General features: G+C 48.8%; 1 protein-coding gene and 1 long non-coding RNA gene across 2 annotated transcripts in view; one reads left to right on the top strand and one right to left on the bottom strand.

The window, feature by feature from the left end:
• Positions 1 to 2,711: 2,711 nt before the first annotated feature.
• LOC108516264 (uncharacterized) lies at positions 2,712 to 12,980 on the bottom strand. Its single transcript, XR_001881755.1, has 3 exons — positions 12,838 to 12,980; positions 10,272 to 10,365; positions 2,712 to 3,305 (listed from the first exon to the last, which is right to left on the bottom strand). It is a non-coding gene; the product is annotated as an uncharacterized LOC108516264 (long non-coding RNA).
• A 7,717-nt stretch (positions 12,981 to 20,697) lies between these two features.
• YWHAQ (tyrosine 3-monooxygenase/tryptophan 5-monooxygenase activation protein theta) overlaps positions 20,698 to 21,031 on the top strand; it is a 49,051-nt gene continuing 48,717 nt past the window's right edge. Inside the window, exon 1 of the mRNA XM_017853649.1 lies at positions 20,698 to 20,822. The gene's annotated coding sequence lies outside the window, so the exon portion shown is untranslated. The remainder of the gene's footprint in view (positions 20,823 to 21,031) is intronic.

Genomic DNA, 21,031 nt, shown 5'->3' with positions numbered 1-21,031 from the left:
GAATCATATGCTCCCAAACTGCTTCAAAACTTAAAAATAATAGAACCCATAATGTACCCTCTAAGTCTCCAAATCTTGCTAAGTAATTGCTAATCTTGCTAAGTAATTGCTAAGGCCTTTTCTTTTCTTTTCTTTCTTTTTTTTTTTGGCTCACTTTCTTTTTTTTTGCTCACTAGACAGGACATGAGATATGTATATTTTATTTTTATCCCTAGACTGTATCATCAACTTCTGGAGAACAGAGGCTGTGCTTTAATTACCTATATTCCTGGCATAGGGCCTAGCACTGGCCACTTACTGAGCAGTAGGGACTCAGTGTTTGCTGAATGTACTAAGCATCCAGAATGAACGCTGCATTGTGCTTCTGAATGGAAGAGTGAATGGATGGGTGCATGGATGGATGGGGGGATAGATGGAGGGTGGAAGGATGGATGGATGGATAGATAGGTTGATGAGTGAATGGATGAACGGTGGATGGGTGATTGGGTGGATGGACGGATGGGGGTATGGATGGTGGGAGGTTGGATGGATGGATGGATAGATGGATGAGTGGATGGATGAACAGGTGGATGACTGGATGGATGGATGAAGGGATGGATGAATGGATGGATGGATGGATGGATGGATGGATGGATGGATGGATGGATGAATAGGTGGATGGATGGATGGATGGGTGGAGAGTAAGGCACTGCATCAAGATACAGATACAGAAGTTGGGAAACAGTAGGAAAGTTTAATCAAGAACTATTCACAAAGTGGAGGAAAATGTTTATGGCAATCAGTAATGGATGCAGTTTCCTGGGGTAAGAAACAGAAGGAGCAGTTACCACCCCTAGTCCTGAGGGACAAAGGGAAAAAAATAATGACCAGAACCCAAAGAGAGGAGCTGACCAGAGAGGAAGCATCAGGGAGAGGGAAGCAGGCAGGTCACACATACAATGTGTGGCCTTTTCCCTCTGACTTTTTTCTTTTTTAATTATACTTCTAAGTTCTAGGGTACATGTGCACAATGTGCAGGTTTGTTACATATGTATACATGTGCCATGTTGGTGTGCTGCACCCATTAACTCGTCATTTACATTAGGTATATCTCCTAACGCTATCCTCCCCACTCCCCCACCCCACGAGAGGCCCCGGTACGTGATGTTCCCCACCCTGCGTCCAAATGTTCTCATTGTTCAATTCCCAGCTCTCAGTGAGAACATGCTCTGCCTTTTTTTGTGTAGCATAATGTCTTCAAGGTTTATGCATGTTGTACTTTATTTCGTTTGTTGTCTAGTAGCATTCCATCCTGTAGATATACTACATCTTGTGTATCTGGAATGCATTATGAATGCTGCTATGAGCATTTGTGTGCAAGTGTTTGTGTGTACATATGCTCTCATTTCTCTCGGAAATATATGCAGCAGTGGAATGGCAGGGTCATGTGGTAACTCTGTTTAGCCTTTTGAGGAACTGCTAGACAATTTTCCAGCCACTGTGAAGTGTCTGCCCCATTTAACATTCCCACTGGCAGCACACAAGGGCTCCAGTGCCTCCACACCCTCAACACATTATGATGTGTCTTTTTGATATGTAGCTGTCTTTTGATGCATCCTAGTGGGTGTGAAGTGGTGCCTCATTGTGGGTTTCATCTGCATTTCCCTGAGAGCTAAAGGCAAACACGGCTTTGCCCTTGTTACTTCATCTGCAGCAGTGTCAGTAAAGACAGTGTGTTAGGTTTGGAGGGAACTTGGATGCCACTGCTCCAGCTTTGTCATTTTCTAGATGGGCAAACAAAGGCTCAGAGCAGACCAGGGGCTTGCCCACATTCATGCAATCAGTCAGGGGAAACCCTGGGGATAGAGCTCAGGTTTTCTGACACCTAGACTGTGACTTCTTTCTCTGTCATCTGGATCAGAGGACAGGTGCTATGTCCCTCCAGCGCTGTCCCCACCCTCCTTCACCCTGCACTGTGCCCAGAGAGGCTGGCGCATACCAGCTACATCAATGCATCCCTTGCCCTCTAGTTTCTTTTTCTTTTTCTTTTCTTTTTTTGAGACGGAGTCTCACTCTGTCTCCTGGGCTGGAGTGCAGTAGTGTGATCTCAGCTCACTGCAACCTCCATCTCCCAGGTTCAAATGATTCTCCTGCCTCAGCCTCCCGAGTAGTTGGGACTACAGGTGCGCACCACCACGCCTGGCTACTTTTTGTATTTTTAGTAGAGATGGGGTTTCACCATGTTGGCCAGGCTCGTCTGAAACTCCTGATCTCAGATGATCCACCTACCTCAGCCTACCAAAGTGCTGAGATTACAGGCATGAACCCACCATGCCTGGCCCTAGTTTCTTTTTCTTTTCTTTCTTTTTTTTTTTGAGATGGAGTCTTGCTCTGTCGCCCAGGCTGGAGTGCAGTGGCACCATCTCAGCTCACTGCAAGCTTAGCACCACCACACCCTGCTAATTTTTGTATTTTTTGTAGAGACAGTGTTTCACCGTGTTGGCCAGGCTGGACTTGAACTCTTGGCCTCCCAAAGCACTGGGATTACAGGCATGAACCACAGTGCCTGGCCGCCCTCTATGCGGTTCAGCCAGTGGAAGGCACCAGCTAGAGATTGGCGTGTAAGAGGTGCTGAGGCTGTGTGACCTGGCTCCCTTGAAGGTGGACCAGAGAGTGAAGAGAGGCTAGGAGGGAGACTTGGTCAGCTGAGCAGCCAGCCAGCAGGAGCCTCCTTCAGAGGAAGATGTGGGTTTATTTATCTCTCTTGCTCTCTCCTATGCAGAAAGTTCTTCACTGCTGCTCAGCCCTGGAGAGGCAGGAGAGGGGCAAAGCTCCCCCCAACCCCACAACCCCTTGCAAGTGATTGCTAATATTTATCATGTGTTTGCCAAGTGGCAGGACAATGCCAAACACCTCAAAGGTGTTAGCTCATTTTATATTTGCAGGAACCCCAGGAGGCAAGTCCAGTTTCTACATGAGGACGTTCAGGTGCAGAAGGAGTAGCTGTCAAGGTCACACAGCAATGCAGGTGCAGTCGGTGGCAGGACTAGACATAGAAACTCCTGTTTTGGCACAATCCACACTCCATTCCTCACCACCCCCCCCCCAACCCTGCATTCTGCTGCAGGGCCGGGCCGTGCCACTGACAGGTCACCATCTGTAGCACCCGCCTGGCTGCCTTGAGGTCTAGAGTCCTGGGACTGTGACAGGACCAGGTAGGTACCAGTTGGGAGGCAGGCCATCCATAAAGACCTCATGGGAGCTGAGCAGGCCTCACTGGGCATGGAAAACAGCCCTTCCTACTGCACCACGGGTCACTGTGGCACCTGGGGAGGGAGGAAATCCAGGTGTGTTACACTCGCAGCACATCTCAATGCAGACTCATCACGTTTCAAGCGTTCAATAGCCATGTGTGCTTAGTGGCTACCATATTAGTGCATTTTGAAACGAAATTTCATAATAAAATTTTAATAATAAAGGCTCAGGAAAAGCAGGTAACCTTCGCAAGGTCACATAGCTAGAAATGGCAGCATTGAGGTATGAACCTTGCCTTTCTGACACCAAACCTGGGCGTTGCCCACTACCCCACACAACTAGGGGCCTCAGGGTGCAGATCTGGGTGTGGTTTGGAACATTGCATCCTGCACAGCCTGGGCAGAGGGGCTGCCTGCTGACTTCCAGCTCATGACTTCTTCCGGTTATGAAGATGGCACTCAGCGGGTGCGGGGTCGGGTAGGGAGGCAGAAGGATGCAGTCTGTGTGTCCTGTAGGGAGGACTTGTACCCAAGAAGACAAGGGAGCCCTAGCGGTTGAAGCTATAACCCAGAGACAATCATTTTCTGCCACTCATTTCTGTCTCAGCAAAGCCCACCTGGTTGCAGGGCCCAGCCCTCCCCAGGAAAGCCAGGAGCATGCTGTTTCCAAACTCCCAATATTTGCTGTCCTTGCAAACCAATAAGGCCGCAGCCTGCAAAGAATGCTGATGGAATCGATGGCAACTGAGGGTGACTTTGAAAAAAAACAGGAGCACTGCTGAAACAGCTCACTCAATGACAGGGACATCAATGAGAGAACTAGAGAGGGATCAATATCCTGAAGGTGAACCGTTTGCAAACTAGAACCACTATTGAGCAACTGACAAGCCAGCCTCAGAAGTGGGCATCCATGGGAACATAAAGGGAGGTGCTTAAAAGCTCCCCAACCCATCTTTTTTTTTCAAGCAGAAAATTCTGCTTATGCACATGTAATGGAAGTCTCTTTACCAAATCATGAGTCTCTTTGATTTTCGGAGCTTCAAAAGAGATCCTGGCTTCCTTTGACCTGAGTATCATTTCACAAACCACTTCAGGTGTCAATAAATAAGAAATGATTTCAGCTCTGAAGGGCCTGCTTTACACACATAGTGCAAGGGTCTGGAACCAGAGCCAGGTTAGAGATCTGGATTCAAGTCTTGGTTCAGACATTAACCAACTGGGAGCTCTCAGATACCCCATTTACCTAGTCTAAGCTGCAGTTTCCCCTTCTATAAAGTGGGTCTGGATGACATGTGATGTCCAAGGTGTGCCCATTCCTTAGTGACAAGGGGGAATCAGGATTGCTGGGAAGATTCGAAGAAAAATATCTCACATATAGAAGGAGCTTAATAAGGGATTGTAAATTGAATGAAGGTAACAGGTAAATTCTAGATCCCTCTGAGCTCCATTTACCATTTTTTGTGTTCTCACTCCCACCCACCTCCTCTGCCCCATCTCTCACTTTCCCTGCCTGGTACTTGAAGCTCCCAACGTTATCTCCCTGTTTGTGTCTTCCTGAGCACGCTGTTTTTCATGTATGACTGTCTTTGCATATGCCGTTTCTCCTGCCTAAAACTCCCCTCCATCCTGCACTGGCTTGCCTAACCCTTATTCATTCTTTAAAACCCAAGGTAGGTGTCATTTACTCCTGACCTCCCTTCCTGTATGTTATGAGTGAGTTTCCATCCCCAAACAGCATTGATCTCTTCTTCTCTGGGGCTGCCTCAGCACTGTGGAGACTTTTTTCCCTGTGTATAGAGAATTGTACTGTAATTGATTTTTATCTCTACTGAACTGGGACTCCCCAAGGGCAGGGACTCCTTGTTCCTCACTGTGGCCCCAGCCTGGGACTGTGCTCAGGAAGGCTATGGTTCTAACTTGTCCCACAGCACCTTATTCCTCTGAGGAGGCCCGAGGATGTGCCAGACATCCTATCTGGGGGGCTTTGCTCCCCTGAAGAATCCAGGCTTTCCTATATCCGGGAGATCCCTTCCCCAACACTCCCCAGAGATATGTTCTCCCTGCAAGTAAACATGAGGTTCGGTCTATGGGGGCTGGGCGCTGGCAAGAGCCTGGTGAGGAGCCCTCTTTGCAGCCAGGACACACCAATCCCACCCTTCCTCTTCTTCCTCCATTGCTGACATTGTCCATTAAAGCAGCACTGCCCCAGAGGCCCAAGGGAGCCGGAGGAGTAGACAGGTTATAGGGAGTTCCCCTCCACCCATTCCCTCTCCTCCCCTCTAGCTCTCTTTCTCCTTTAAAAAAACATTTGTGGTCAGCTTACCATGGGATCCACAGTTACTTATCACAGTTACTTGGGATCCAGAAACCATCGTCACAGGCCCTGCCTTGGGAGAGCTCATGGGCCAGTGGGAGGAAGCACAGAAGGAAACCTATGGTTGCGAGGGAGGGCAGGAAATGCAATGCTGAGGTCCACCAGGTGCCAGCATGCAATGAGAGAGCAAGGGGCAGGGCGAGGGCAGACACTGTGCAGATGGCTGAACAGGGGAGGGAGCTTCAAGAACAGCCTGCACCCTTGGAGGGCTGCCTCTGCTGTGCCTCTTCTCTGGATGTCTCCTGAACCTTGCAAAAGCACCATGGTGGGCAGTGGTGGCCCTGGGGTCAGGGCTGTTTGGAAAACAGAGAAAATTTAGAAAAGGAGAAACTTGGTCTTAAAGGATGAGTAGACCTTTGTTAGTAACAAAGAGTGGGACGTTCCAGGTAGAGGGAAGAGCATGATGCAGGGAGGGAGGAGGGCAGAGGAGGGGCTGGAGAGCAGGGGGACTGCCAGAGAGAGCGGAGAGGTGGGCAAGGACCAGGACTGGGGGCTGATGCCACGCTCAGGGGTTTAATTATCCTGGGCAGGTGGACAGCCATGGAAGGGGTGCACATGCGGGGGTGACATCATCTGCCTCTCCTTCTACTTAGGTCCCTCAGAACCTCTAGGCTCTCTGTAGGTAGAGCCACAAACACTACTCACATGCCATGTGTTCAGTTTCTCAGCCTCCTGAGGCCTCCTCAGGATTAGCCCCAGAAGCAGCCAGCTTCACTCTCCTGAAGTAGCCACGTCCTCGCACAGCTTTCCTCACTGGGAACCCATCGATGCAGCTCTCTAGTGCATCAGGTCCGAACCCCCACTGCCAGGAGTGACGGTCAAAATACCTCACCTCCGACCCAACGACCCAACGTGGCAGAGTCCCAGAAGCAGCAGAGCTGGAGGCCCCCACCCACCACCCCCAGGGCTGGGCCAGACATTAACCCTTTCAATGCTAGATCAGGGTGTGGAGAATTTATAGGGTTCCAGGAAAGAATGGGAGCAACAGGGGGGCACTCATGATGCCTGTGGGCAGCAAATCTTTACTCACGGGAGCAGCCTATTTCAGTATGTTCACAACCCACACAGCTGTCCGGGCCACACACCGTCCACATCGGCCCTTAGGTAAAGACCTGGAAGAGATGCTTCCTGAAGTCCCTTCCAGCAATGACAGGGAGGCCCCTAAACTAAGTGACGGAGGGCTCAAGTGAGACTAAACATGACTTTGAACTGGAAGGCACTTTTGTTGGTCAGTTACTGTAGCGCAGTTACTTCTGCGCTAACCAAGATAAAGACTCTGTACTCGAAACTCTGGTCAGTGATGAAACTCACTTTCGAAGAACTTTGGAGTACGTGACGGTTTTCCTGCCTATGCTTTTTCACAAAAGCTGCCAGGAGCCTAGAATTCTGCACCGGGAAATACAGACAAATACTTGCTGTCATCGGAAACCTGTAAAACCGGTCACCAAGTGAAGAGCATGTGTGAACAGGGTCTCTGATGAGACATTGGTCCTGGCAATGCCTGCTGGATACTCACTTTTCAATCATCATCAGCTGGCCACATGGGAATCCAGGCAGACACGCATGAAAACGTACAGCATGCACTGATCACAGGCAGTCCCGAGTGGTGTCTCACTTCCTTGAAACAAGGAATTAGGCCTGGCAGGTGACTAAGTTGGAATTTCTGAGGTTAATGATCTAGAATAAATAATGTGTGCTACAAAAGATGCTCGAAATTAATATTTATTGAATACCTGCTACACATTCACCACTCTGTTAGGTGCTGGGAGAGACACAAGCACAGTCTCTGCCTTCAAGTTGGGGAACTACCATGGCACATGGTGAACAATGAATTGCTTTTCAACAATACTGAAAAATGTAAAGGACCCTAAAACTATAGGGTGATACAGAACCTCAAGCCTCACAACCAAAGTAACTTCAAAATAGATGTTTAACTTCATGAGCAATTTCTAAACACAACTTGAAGCTTTTTCCATCAACAAATATTTGACTCTTACCAATCAGTCAATCGGGTATGTGCCTAGCCCTGTGGGTTGTTGTCTACAAAGTAAATGATTTTAAACTACATACTGCGAAGAAGAAAAACATGTGGCTTCTCTCTTAGGTAGGGAGCGCCTAGCCCTGTGGGAACAGTCCAGGCTAAAGCCGTTTCCTATTGTGTGGGTTTCCAAGATGCCTCCAATCCATGCACCTTCACTCTAGCATCTGTGTCTCTTCTCAATCAATAGAGTTCACATTGGCCCACTCTGTGTTTCAAATACAGATGTCAGCCCTGCACCAAATCACAGCCCAGCAGCCCCCTCAGAGCTCAGAGATGTCCCTCAGCCTGGCTTCCCACAGGGAAAGTCCCAATATCTGAGGCTCTAGACAAGATTCTGTACCCAGAACACAGCTTTCAAGAGGGCACCCAAAGGGGAGCTCCAAGTGGCAAGGAAGGCTCTGAGGCTCAGAGATAGGGGCCAGAGGAGCTTCAGGGAGGGGTCTATGGCCTAAGAGAGGAGAGAGAAGCTCTCACCCCTTCTCTACCTCTAGTGCGCCCAGATTCAGAGGAGATGTTGGCATCATGGGGGCAGAAAAGGAAACAGCACAGCTGCTAAGGAAGACTAGACAGGGTGATTTGGGACCAGAGTAAGTTGGGAGAAGTGAGAAAGGAAGAGAATGAGGCTGGCGGAAATGTCACACTCCAGAAAAACTGAGGCTTAGCCTACAGGGATGGGGGAGGCCCCGCAGGGAGGGTGGGACACTCTCTTCAGAACAACCAGGAAGGGACAGTTTCATCTCCCTCTCAAGAACAACTGCAGGCCGGCGCGGTGGCTCATGCCTGTAATCCCAGCACTTTGGGAGGCCAAGGCGGGTGGATCACAAGGTCAGGAGATCGAGACCATCCTGGCTAACACGGTGAAACCCCATCTCTACTAAAAATACAAAAAAATTAGCCGGGCTTGGTGGCGGTTGCCTGTAGTCCCAGCTATTCGGGAGCCTGCGGCAAGAGAATGGCGTGAACCCGGGAGGCAGAGCTTGCAGTGAGCTGAGATGGCACCACTGCACTCCAGTCTGGGGGACAGAGCAAGACTCCGTCTCAAAAAAAAAAAAGAACAACTGCAAAGCGCAGGGCATCAGGGCTGAATGAGTCCTTGGAGATAATGATGATGATCAATGTTATCATAACAGACAACAGCAACCACTATGAACTGAGCACTCACTGTGGGTCACATGCTGCGCAGGGCTTTACACAAAGCATCTCATTTAATCCTCACAGCAACCACTGCGCTAAAGAGGAAACAGAGATACAGAGAAGTTAAGCCACTCTTCCAGGGTCACCGAGTTCGTGGAAGACTGGACTGGAACCCGGGTCTTCTGATCACTTCAGATCCTGTGTTTAGTCGGCTGTCTTTTGATTGCAAGCTTCAGATAATTCTTCTTAGCACAGGAACTGTTCTGAATTGTCATTGCACATTTCATGACCATAAACTACTTTTGTAAATGATTTCTCTTTTATGAAATGGATTAGAGCATGCAATGGTCAAACTTACCCTAAAGTCCTCTCACACATCTTACGGGAATGATATGGGAGGATGTCCGACACCCTCTAAATAGCCTGTAATTTTGAAATATTTATGAATTGATAGGGTCAGAGGATTATTTAAAACTCCTGTGCGATCATAATCGCCTCTCTATCTCACACAAGAATGGGTGTGGGGGTTAACATCATGAAAATAAAATAGAAAAAGACACCTCGGGCTGAGTACAGTGGCTCACGTCTGTAATCCCAGCGTTTTGGGAGGTCAAGGCGGGCGGATCACTTGAGACCAGGAACTCAAAACCAGTCTGGCCAAGATGTCAAAATCCTGTCTCTACCAAAAATACAAAAATTAGCTGGGCATGATGGCACGCGCCTGTAGTCCCAGCTACTCAGGAGGCTGAGGCAGGAGAATTGCTTGAACCCAGGAGGCGGAGGTTGCAGTGAGCCCAGATCAGACCACTGCACTCCAGCCTGGGCAACAGAGTGAGACTCTGTCTGAAAAATATAAATAAATAAAATAAAAGATGTCTTGGAGTGACCTTGGATGCCTCTTGATTTCTGCATCTAATCAATATCTCCGCAATCTCTCTCGTCACCCTCCTGCACACACCCCCCCAACCCACTGCCACTGTCATCGTCACCTCTGGAGTTCTCTGCAGTCGCCTCCTACCCCAAATCCTCCAACCTATCCTTTACAATGTAGCTGTGGGGACTTTTCTTAAAAATCCCAGCAGGTGGCCCTCGGGCTTAAAAGCGTTGATGATAGAGACAGAAAGTAGGATGGTGGCAGTTGCCGGGAACTAGGGTGAGGGGAGCATGGGGGGTGAGTGTTAAATGGGTGCAGAGTTTCAGTTTTACAAGATGAAAGAATTCTGGAGATGGATGGTGGTGCTGGCTGTACATCTGGAGATGGATGGTGGTGCTGGCTGTACAGCATTTTGAATGTGTTTAATGCCACTGGACTGTATACTTAAAAATGGTTTACATGGCAAATTTTATGTTATGTATATATACCACAATAAAACATCAATTTAAAAGTATCTGATGATTTCTAATGGTCTCAGGATACAATGTCTTTTCCTCAGGGAGATACTCAAGGGTCCTAAGAATGTGGTTTCAGGCAAGGCGCAGTGACTCACACCTGTAATCCCAGCACTTTGGGAGGCTGAGGAAGGAGGATCACTTGAGGCCAGGAGCTTGAGACCAGCCTGGGCAATATAGCAAGACCTCTGTCTCTACAAAAATAAGAAAATAAAACAAAATGTAAAACTCAATGGGTTAAAAAAAACAAAAACAAAAAACAACAACAAAAAAACCCAGCAGGTTTTAAAGATTGGGGTAAAAAGAATGTGGTCCCAATCTTTGTTTTTTTTGTTTTGTTTTTTTAGAGACGGAGTCTCACTTTGTCGCCCAGGCTGGAATGCAGTAGCACAATCTCGGCTCACTGCAACCTCCACCTCCCAGGTTCAAGTGATTCTCCTGTCTCAGCCTTCCAAGTAGCTGGGATTACAGGCTCCCGCCACCACGCTCGGCTAATTCTTGTATTTTTAGTAGCGACGGGGTTTCACCATCTTGGCCAGGCTGGTCTCGAACTCCTGACCTCATGATCCACCCACCGCAGCCTCCCAAAGTGCTGGGATTACAAGCGTGAGCCACCGTGCCTGGCCATGTGGTCCCAATCTTTAGCAGCGACCTCACCTCTCACCTCCTTGCCTGCTGCCCACACACACACCATATCCCAACAAATCCGTTCCAAAACCACCACGCCTTCTCATGACTCCTTGCCCTGTACATGCTGTTCCTTCTCTCTGGGATGCACCTCTCCCTCTACCAATGGCTGGGAACATCTTAAGACCCATTTAAATAAGTCACCTCCTCTGCAAAGCCTTCACACCTCCACACACTTGGCACCCAATGTGACCTTCTTCTCAAAGGCACAGGCCACATCTTTGTGCCCTAGGTCTCCCCAAGGCCTAGCAGACACTCAGTGAATGTTTGTTAACTGTTTAATGAATATGAGTTTTGTCCTCATCTGGGGGAGCTTGACAAGACCTACATAAATGAAGTAATTCATTTCTAAAAAGTGTGATGCAATCTAGAGGTAGAATCGCATCTTCAACAAGAGGGAGATCTTTGTGGGTCTCGGAGGAGGGAAAGTTTGGGGAGGGAAAAGCCTTCCAGGTAGGGGCATCAATGACAGTAAAGCTCCCCCAACCTTTTCCAGAGAGAGAAAGATGAAGTCCAGGCTAAGGCTTTTCCCAGGCTCCAGCTTCTGCACACTGTCCATGCATAGCTTTTGCTTCCTTTTTCTGCCATGTAGACTGGAAACCCAAGTATAACTGCAGGGGATGTGCTATTTTTGGGCTGCCCAGCCTCTGAAGCCCCTTTCTTTGTTGGAAGAATCCCCCACTTTATGAATCTTAGTGGGACGTGGAGCCCACTTTCCTCTTTGAAAGGTGTACATTCTAGATACTTACTCCCCCTAGCTTATCTTGAACCTTGGCATGGCACGTGACTTGGGCCCGGCCAGAAACCACAGCCAGGATTTTGAATCTGGAGTGAATGATCCAAAGCAGCAGGGACTGTGGAGAATTCCTTTGTGGGGCAGTAGCAAGGCTTGGTGTCATGGATTTCAATGAGAGTAGAGGGTACTGGACTGTGTTGGCGTCCAGGTTCCAGGACCTGGTGCCATGGAGTCAGTGCAGCATGCTGTGATGTCTGCTGTTCAGTGGCAGAAGCAACAGGGATCTCCCTGGGAGAGGTCTGCACAGTGATTTGGGCCATGGTTCTAGCTGCACACCCTCTCAGCGCCTGCTCATTCGATAAGCCTGCTTCACCAACCTGCCTCACCATCAGTAAGAAGTAATAGTCTTATATTTCAATCCACTGGAGTTGGTTTCTTTCACTTGCAAATGAGGACTCTGATATAGTAATCAATACAGACCAAGCTAGGCCCCTGGTCTTCAGGAAAGGGAAAGAAAATATGCATTTTCTGAGCATCTACTAGGTGCTTACTAGTGTTCTAAAAAATTCAGCTAATGTACCTAGATGTGCTTTTTTCCTGGATGCTTTGAGGATCTTGGAGTGATAATCTCATCTGCACTGCCCAGACCTCTGACCGTGTAGGGGCTGTGAGAGCCCTGCTTCATCAACATCACCTCCAGGCCGAGGTTTCAGCATCAGCCTCCAGATCCCAGCCCTGGCAGGGACAGCTTATATGGCAGCTACAACTGTCCAGCAAAGACCCAAGACTGCCTGCTTTGGCCTGGTGAGCTAAATCTTCATTTCACTGACTTCTTGTATTTTTTATTTTAATCTCTCTCATTTGGTCTCATGTTCTAAATCTCTTGGCTCAAGCAGCAACAAGTTGCTACCTTTTGTCCTCTATTCTAGGAAGTTTGTGTGACGGTGGTAGCAGCTGGATTCCGTCTGAACACATTCCAGCAATTTGCCTGCTGCAGGATCCTTCAGAGTGAGGCTGGCCGCATCAGTCTGGTCAGCTGCAGCTCTGAGTTTCAGAACCACAATCAGTGAGTGTGGCTGGGACCGTTTGCATCAATTACAGCAATTGCTGTCCCCAGGCAGAGAGCATCTCATATTAATAGCTGAGTGGGTTGGTGAAACTCCGTTTTTTTCCAGGGGTGGCTTTTGATGCAACAAGCTTTTATGTCTTTTGTCTAGATAAATGAGGGCCCCAAATATCTTACCTGGGTTTTCCCTGGTTTAAGGAAATCCAGAAGAGAAATCATCCAAATAAATCAGGGTGATTGATCACATTCAAAAGGGTTATTTTCTCTCTCTGCAAAAGGTTTCTTCTGGGTTCTCTCAGCTGCCTTCTGGTGCAGTTGAGAATTTGTTTACAGAAATGGACATGACTAAGGGGAAGGAGGGCGGTCAGGGGCTGTCTGGATCTTCCAGCCCCTCCCAGCTAGAGTCACGGGTGCCTCCAGCTGTGTGCTGGAGCCTGGCCAGAGCCTGAAGCTGTCCTGACTAGCAGCCTCAGCTCTGTCCTTGGGGTACTGTGCACTAGCCTATGACTCCTCCTTCCATCCTTTGTGAATTCGTCCACTTGGCCATTGCTTTCTTGGCACCCAGCGTATCTGCCAAGCACTCTGCTAGGCACTGGGGCTACACAGGCAAATCACATGGATGTAGCACCCCCTCTCTGAGACACCTTCAGCTATTGGACAAGTGGGAAGCAACATCAAATGACTACCTGCTTGGGGAGTCCAGGACGGGGGAGCTCACCTAGCTGAGAGGGGCTCAGAGCCCTAGAACACCCCAGGGAGAAAGTGCCATTTCCTCGAAGACCTGAGAGAGGAGCGGGTAGCCAGGGGAAGATGGCAGCAGAGCAAAGCCCAGAAGAGGCTGAAGCAGAGAGAAGGAATGGAGCCAGAAGAGAAGACAGAGAGGAGTCGAGGAGCTCCTCACCAGCCTTCCTCCCTGGAGCTTCCTAACAACCCTGTAGGCTAGGACTCTCACTACCATCATCCCCAATGGCACAGAGCGGCCAGCTGACCTGCCCAACGTCACATATCTCGTGAGTAGTGCAGCCATGATTTGAACCCAGGTCATCTGGCTCCTGAGTCCAACCACCATGCTGCGCTGCAGCTGAATAACGGTGAAGGGTTTTAAGTCACAAAGCAAAATGCAGGTCACACTTGCGTTTTTTACAGAGCTGCTCCTGCTGAAGGGGTTGAGGGTAGCACAGCGAGTCTCCCAGCATGTCCTGTGCTTTTAAAGTGCCCATGTGCTTGGTGCTGAGCTGGTTAGGGCAGGAGGAGGAGAGGTAGAAGAGTCCTCTGCACCATGGCTACCTAGCTCTCCTGGCTAGTCACATTCCAACTTCGTATCCAGATCCACCTTTTCGGGAGTCAGCCCTGTCCAAACGAAACTCCAGCACAAGGAGAAACACCTGTGCCTTCCTCCCTTTCCAGGGGCCCCTCCAGGGGCAGCAGGAAGGATGGAAACACAGACTGGCATGACCTCAGTGGCTGTCCCCACAGGGGTCCCTTTCACTCCATAGCCTTCTGGTGCCTGAGCCCACACTCATGTCTCCCTTCTCTCAACTCCCATAGCACTTATTGTGAGAAGCACACAATCAACTCCTGTGTGCATTGTTCTCTAGCTGTTTTGTGGTCATTCATCTCTTCAACTATCTCAAATTGTCTGGAGATGAGTCATAATTAGGGAGATGATTATGTACCAAAACTTAAAAAAATCCCAACTCTAATATATGTCCAGAGAGAGACAGAGAGAGAAGGTATATGTCTACATATAGTATGAAGCATAAAAACACAAAACATAATGACCATTTTTTTGTGATGATTAAGGCTAACTGCTGCATACCGAGGGCCTTCCTGGGACATATGGGCCATGTACCTCAACACTATTTGGCCCTGGCCTCTCCAGCTTTTTTATGAGCTCTTTATGGGTTTGTCGTCTCTGCCTTGTCCACTGATTGCCTTGCATAGACCATAGAAATGGGCTCCCCAAAACCCTACCTGTCACTACTCAAAGTCATCTGCAGAAATGTGGAGTAGATTTCAGAGGAAGTATCGGAAATAATTCCGCTCCCACCTTCTAAGTAGCCACTTCTGGACTGCTGTGGACCCGGAAACCTGGTAACTGAACAACTTGCAACTGAAGAGAAAGGGGATTTTCCCTGCCTTTGCTGACCTCCAGGTTAGGCACCCACCTCTCTGCTCTCAGTCAAGCTCCTTCTAAGCACAGACTGTGTCTTAATCATGCTGGAAACCCCAGCCCTTAGGACAGCATCTGGCATGTGGAAGACCTTCAAACATTTTGTGGAATGAATTAGCAGGAAATTGACTCTGAGCGAGGGCTTGGAGAATGCTCCTCTAAGTCTTGTATGTGTGAGCATCAGTCTGTGATCTTGTGACAGTTTTCTGATGGCTCAGGGACCTTCTGTCCTGGCTTGAAGGTCCTGGGTATACTCTTCCGCGCAGAGGCAATCCTGTATCTATGGAACATCTGCTGAAGACACAGCTCCACCTTGTGTGCTTTCCTCCTGTGGCTTTACTATTCTAGTGACTCTGCATATGGTTGGGCACATAGTAAGCACACAAGGCCAATGGTCAGCGTTATTGGAAATGCATCCTGAATGGTCTGGATCCACTCTCCAAACAAGCCTTCACTGAATGCCTTCTGTGGCCCAGTAAAGTCACCAGGGACATGCAGGTCAGATGTAACTTCTCCCACTGGGAGGTAGCAGTCTGATGGTGGTAGTGGGAGAGGAGGAGAACCATGTAGACAATTAAAGGGAACAGACAAGGGACAAGGAGGCACCTCTTTTGTTGCTGGATGTGTTGAGCATAGAAACAGAGCCTTCCACATGAAAATAAAATCAGCCTCTGACTCACGGGTAGATACATATTCAGCCGCCCACCAGCCTCAAATAACTAAACATTGTTCCCAGGCCAGCAAACACTGGAGCTTCTGTCTTCCATTGCAGGTAGCACAGATTCTTGCTTGTTGTAATAGAAGATTGAAATCAGACAGACCTGTTTTTAAGTCTTAACTCTAAAGTTTACCAATTGGGATAGGTAATTTAACCTCTCTGAGCATCAGTTTAGTCAGCCAGTGGGAACTATAATAGCTAAGTTTACCTAGCTGTTGAGCAGTCACCGAATACAAGATTTAAAACAAACAAACAAACAAACAAAAACCCTTACCCTCAAGAGGCTTATGGTCTGGTAAGGGAGAGAAGAGAGACTGGTATGTTGCAGACACACATTAAAAGCTATTAAAAGATATCCATATCTGACCAGGCGTAGTGGCTAACACCTATAATCCCAGCACTTTGGGAAGCCAAGGTGGGCAGATCACCTGAGGTTAGGGGTTCAAGACCAGCCTGACCAACATGGTGAAACCCCATCTCTACCAAAAATACAAAAATTAGCCAGGCGTGGTGGCATGTGCCTGTAGTCCTAGCAACTTAGGAGGCTGAGGCAGGAGAATTGCTTGAACCCGGGAAGTAAAGGTTGCAGTGAGCTGAGATCATGCCACTGCACTCCAGCCTGGGCAACAGAGTGAGGCTCCAAAGAAAAGAAAAAGATATGCGTATCATCTGTTGGGTAAAAAAAAGGTTACTAAATGCTTCAATAGAATACACACACGTATTTATATGTATGTGTATGTGTGTAGAGAGAGAGATTTATTAAAAGGAATTTGTTCACACAGTTATGGATGCTGGCAAGTTCAAAACCTGCAGGCCAGCAGGACGTAGATCCAGGAGAGCTCATGTTCCCTTTCTAGTTCTAAAAGCATCCGCAGGGGACACAGGAAGGGCCGGCGCTTCGGATGGAGTCTGAAGGCAGTCTGCTGGAGAATTCCCTCTTGCTCAAATAAGGATGCTCTTTGTGTTCTTTTCAGGTCTTCTGACTTGATGAGGCCCACCCATATTAGGGAGTGCAAACTGCTTATTCAAAAGTCTACTGATCTAGGCCAGGTGCAGTGGCTCACGCCTATAATCCCAGCACTTTGGGAGGCTGAGGCAGGTGGATCACTTGAGGTCAGGAGTTTGAGGCCAGCCTGGCCAACATGATGAAACCCTGTCTCTACTAAAAATACAAAAATTAGCCAGGCATGGTGGTGCACATCTATAATTCCAGCCACTCAGGAGGCTGAGGCAGGAGAATCGCTTGAACCAGGGAGGTGAGGGCTGCAGTGAGCCAAGATCACACCACTGCACTCCAGCCTGGGGGACAGAGTGAGACTGTTTCAAAAAACAAAACCGAAAAAACCACCACCAACAACAAAGTCCACTGATTTAAACGTTAATCTCATCCAAACACATCCTCACAGAAACACCCAGAACAGTGTTTGACTAAGTATCTGGGTATCGTGATCCACCAAGTTGACACATACAACTAACCATCACCCTGAACAAAGTGAATAACGTTTCAAACTAAGGAATATGTAGAAAGACTTCCTTGACCAGCCTCCCTTGATTTCCCCAACTATCTGTGACTCTACGAAACCTCATTTAGCACCCACAGGCCAGGTGGGGGCAACTCTTTATCTGCCCACTGCACAGAAGCCCCAATAGTAATTACATGAAAATTTTGGAGGAAAAGTCCCACTCAAATGTTTGCTTGTCACTAAACTAGCTGCCATATGGCAGGAAAGGAAGAAGTTTCTGGCGATCCACTGGTCTGAGTAAATAAATCACTGAAACAATTTATGAGAGTGAGCTCAACCAGGTCTCATTCATTCTGAAATGTACATGGAATGCAGTCATTCTGTAGACCATTAACTGCACTAATTACAACAATGATTCGAGAGATAAGCTTTCACTAAACATTTAATAAAGTTCTAAAGTTCCTTGCAGCTGGATAGCATCCCCCCAGCACTGTACCCCATCCCCAAGCAGAGGGAAAGAAGGAAAAAAGAAAATGCTACTTACTGAACACTTGCTATATGCTCAGCATTTTCCTATGTGACAGTTCATCTAATCTCCAAACAACTCTTTGATGTTGCGATGATGATGATGATGATGATGATGATGATGATGATGATTTTTGAGACAGGGTCTCACTCTGTTGCCTAGGCTGGAGTGCAGAGGTGCAATCATGGCTCACGCCAGCCTCAACCTTCTGGCCTCAGGTGATCCTCCCATCTCAGCCTCCCAGGTAGCTGGGACTACATGTGTGCACCATCATGCCCAGATAACTTTTATATTTTTTTGTAGATATAGGTTTTTGCCATGTTGCCTACACTGGTCTGGAACTCTTGGGCTCAAGCAATCTACCATCTCAACCTCTCAAAGTATTGGGATTACAGACATGCGCCACTGTGCCCAGCTGGGATTATTTTTCTAGATTACAGATAGAGGGAACTGAGTTTCCAGAAGATCAAGGTATCCAAGCTCAAATCACATATAAATAGCAGGGCTGGATTTTAGGGTCTTCTGGCTCCGTGTTAGTGTGCTCCTTTTTGTTCCAGGAGTTTCTTCATACCAGGTAACTTAGAAAAAATAATAAGAACTTCATAAATAAGGTAATAATTTCTCAGTACTCCCTTTGCTAGCTGTCTGTTCCCTGCACTTCTTCCCAATATGTTGGATGTGATGCTTAACAGGTTTCATATTTACTAGGGAGAAACTCCTAGAAGACAGAGGCGGGTCTGATCTGTCCTAGGTTCTCTACAGTATCTAGCAGAGATCTGGGGAGACTTGGTGAGGCAGCCTCAGCAGTGGTTAAAAAGATGGGCTTTGGCACCCAAACTGCATGGGGTCCATATCCAAGTTCTGCCGCTCTCTAGCTGTGTGGCCCTGTACATCATGCTTGACCACCCTGTGCCTTCATTTCCTCGTCTGTGAAATACAGACGGTGAGCATAATAACACCTACTTTGTAGTGGCATTAAGCAGATTGGATAAGTTAATTCTTGCTAAAAGACTTAAAATAGTGCTTGACACATGCAATCACTCAACACACATTAGTTCTTTCTGTGTCCAGGGACTTCAAGTTCCCAGAGCCTTTATTTCTCTCCAACCCGAGTCCTTTCAGGCACAGAAGCCTTTAGCTATGCAGAGGGTCCTCTGAATCTTCCTAAAATGCAATTTTATACTGCATCATTGGTTGGAAGCAGTTTTTACCCATGATTCCAGATGATTGCAACTAGATGAGTTGGTGTTCAATAAATATTTGATTGAATGAAAGCAGAAATTTCAGAGACTGAGGTACAGAAAGCAGCAAAAACTTGCCCAAGGTCACTGGGGGAGACGGCAGCACAGCCTAGACTTTCTGACAAAGAATTTAGTGTGCTTGCTCCTTCTGGTAGCACCTCTCCCTACCACAGAGGTCCCATCCCCTGACGATTTCCTCTCCAGGGTCTCTATCCCCCATCCACCTCCACTGGCTTCTCCCCTTGCCCGCGTTGCCTCTAATTTTGGTAAGCTTGAAATTCACTGGTCATACAGAAGGCATTTTATCTGACCTTCCACATGCAAATTCTTTCCATTGGGATTTCTCGGTGTCCAGCTCCACCCCAGCCCACAGGGCCATAAACACTCATGTGTCTGCAGTGGGGCCCCAGGGATTCCAGAAATAACAGCAGGGCCCTCCATTATAAGGCTGGAACATAGTAAGGCATTTCTGTCTTAAGACACAGGCCCTTTCCAATCCAGGCCGCTCCTGTCTGTCAAAGCACAAAGCAACCTTTACAAGTCAGGACAGGGAGGGGCAGTCAAAAGGGAGTCTGAATTTCTGGAAAGTCGGCACCTTCTCCTCCCATCTGTTTGCACTCTCAGATCTCCCATTCTAGAGATTCTCCGGATTCGCTCAGGTCTCCACCGAGAATGGGAAATTCTTTCTTGCCTGTGGCATTCTTGGGCCTTCTATGATCCATTCTCCCTAGACCTGCTGGAATCGGGATCATAGCAGCGTGAACCCAGAGGGCAATTCTCATCTTAAGATGGCACAAAGGCCACTCGCCAGACGGGCAGGACAGCCACCCTACCTGGATGGAGTTAGGGGAGTGGAGTGCCAGGAGAGACAGGAGTGGTTTAAAAGGAAAGGGAGCTGCCAGGGATTACCCTGAATGGGAGGGGCCTGGGGAAATCTTTCTCACTTCAGCAGGGTGTTCCCCAGGAGGAGAAAATCAGAAATCGACATCCAGGGAGAGGATTTCGGCTTTTCAAGTGTGCTCTTACAAACAATACCAGAAACAAAAAGCGTGTGCGCATGTGACAATGATGTGAAAAATTATAGATGTAGATGCATAACCTGGAAAGCCTGAAAGAAACATAAAATTGCTTTTTTAGGGGAGCGATGTTATGGGCAGGGTTTTTTTTGGGGGGTGGGAAGGGGTGGTTCTAGGTGTTTTCCTGCAGATTGTGCTGAATGTCATTTCCCATTTTAAAGAAAACCACAATACTTGGCATTGTCACAGAGACTCGCCTGGATCTTCTGGGACCTACCTTTTCACAAGGGAAGTTTTTGTTTTAGGGTGCCCATCTGAACACCTGAATTCACCACGTAGGTGCCATACTGAAGCCACTGTCTCCAGGAATCAATTATTCTTTAATAGGGATGCGGTTTGCTTAATTCCCAGACCTAACGGCAACGTGATTAAGGTCTGGGTTTAGTATCTTGGGATCCAAACCTTTGTCATAGATCGGAAGGTGGAGGAAAGAAAGGCCCCTGTGCTCCAAAACAGCTGAATATGTCACCCTCCAGTCCAGACTCGTCCAGAGACCTTGAGATGCAATGCACCATCCGCACCGGGAGACGTAGTCGCCGCTTCGGAGGTTGTGCGCGCCTCTGGGTCTCGTGCCGCACCCAGAAGTGCCGGGGTGGTGGGGAGGCTGAGGGGAGTTGGTAACGGCATCGCCATGGCAACAGTGACGTCCTTTTACCCTGGATCTAATTGGAGGAAACCCCGTGGCCGAAGCCGCAGCCTGCCGGCCAACCGAACTTCCCCGCGCCGACCCACCCTCCTAGCCTCCGCGTTCCCTCCCGCTCCGCCCCCCTCGCCCCCTTCCGCGCGCTCGGTCCTCATTGGCCAGCGGCGCGTCGGGGGGCGGGACTCTCGGGCCAAGCTCGGCGCATCATTGGGAGGCGGACGGCCCCTCGGCTCCGGGGTAGGCTGAGACGGGAGGGTCCTCAGCTAAAGCCAAAAGCAGATCAAAGTGGTGGGACTCGCGTCGCGGCCGCGGAGACGTGAAGGTGAGCGCCTGGGTCGGCCCGCGGGCATCCTCCGGCCGCTCTGGGCTTGAGGGCCGGGCGGAGGTGCCGCCCTCGGGAGCAGCCGGCTGTCGATGCCGCTCCCCTCAGGGACGGCTCTGGGCGGGAAGGTGCGGGGCCAACGGTCGCTTCCATCTTGGGCCGGCCGGGCGGGGGTGGCGGGAGCGGCCGCGGCTCGGGCTCCCTGGGCG

Source organism: Rhinopithecus bieti, unplaced genomic scaffold (genome assembly GCF_001698545.2).
Source record: "Rhinopithecus bieti isolate Rb0 unplaced genomic scaffold, ASM169854v2 scaffold_1530, whole genome shotgun sequence".
In the NCBI taxonomy this organism is placed as follows: domain Eukaryota; kingdom Metazoa; phylum Chordata; class Mammalia; order Primates; family Cercopithecidae; genus Rhinopithecus; species Rhinopithecus bieti.
This window is presented reverse-complemented; position numbering and strand designations above follow the sequence as displayed.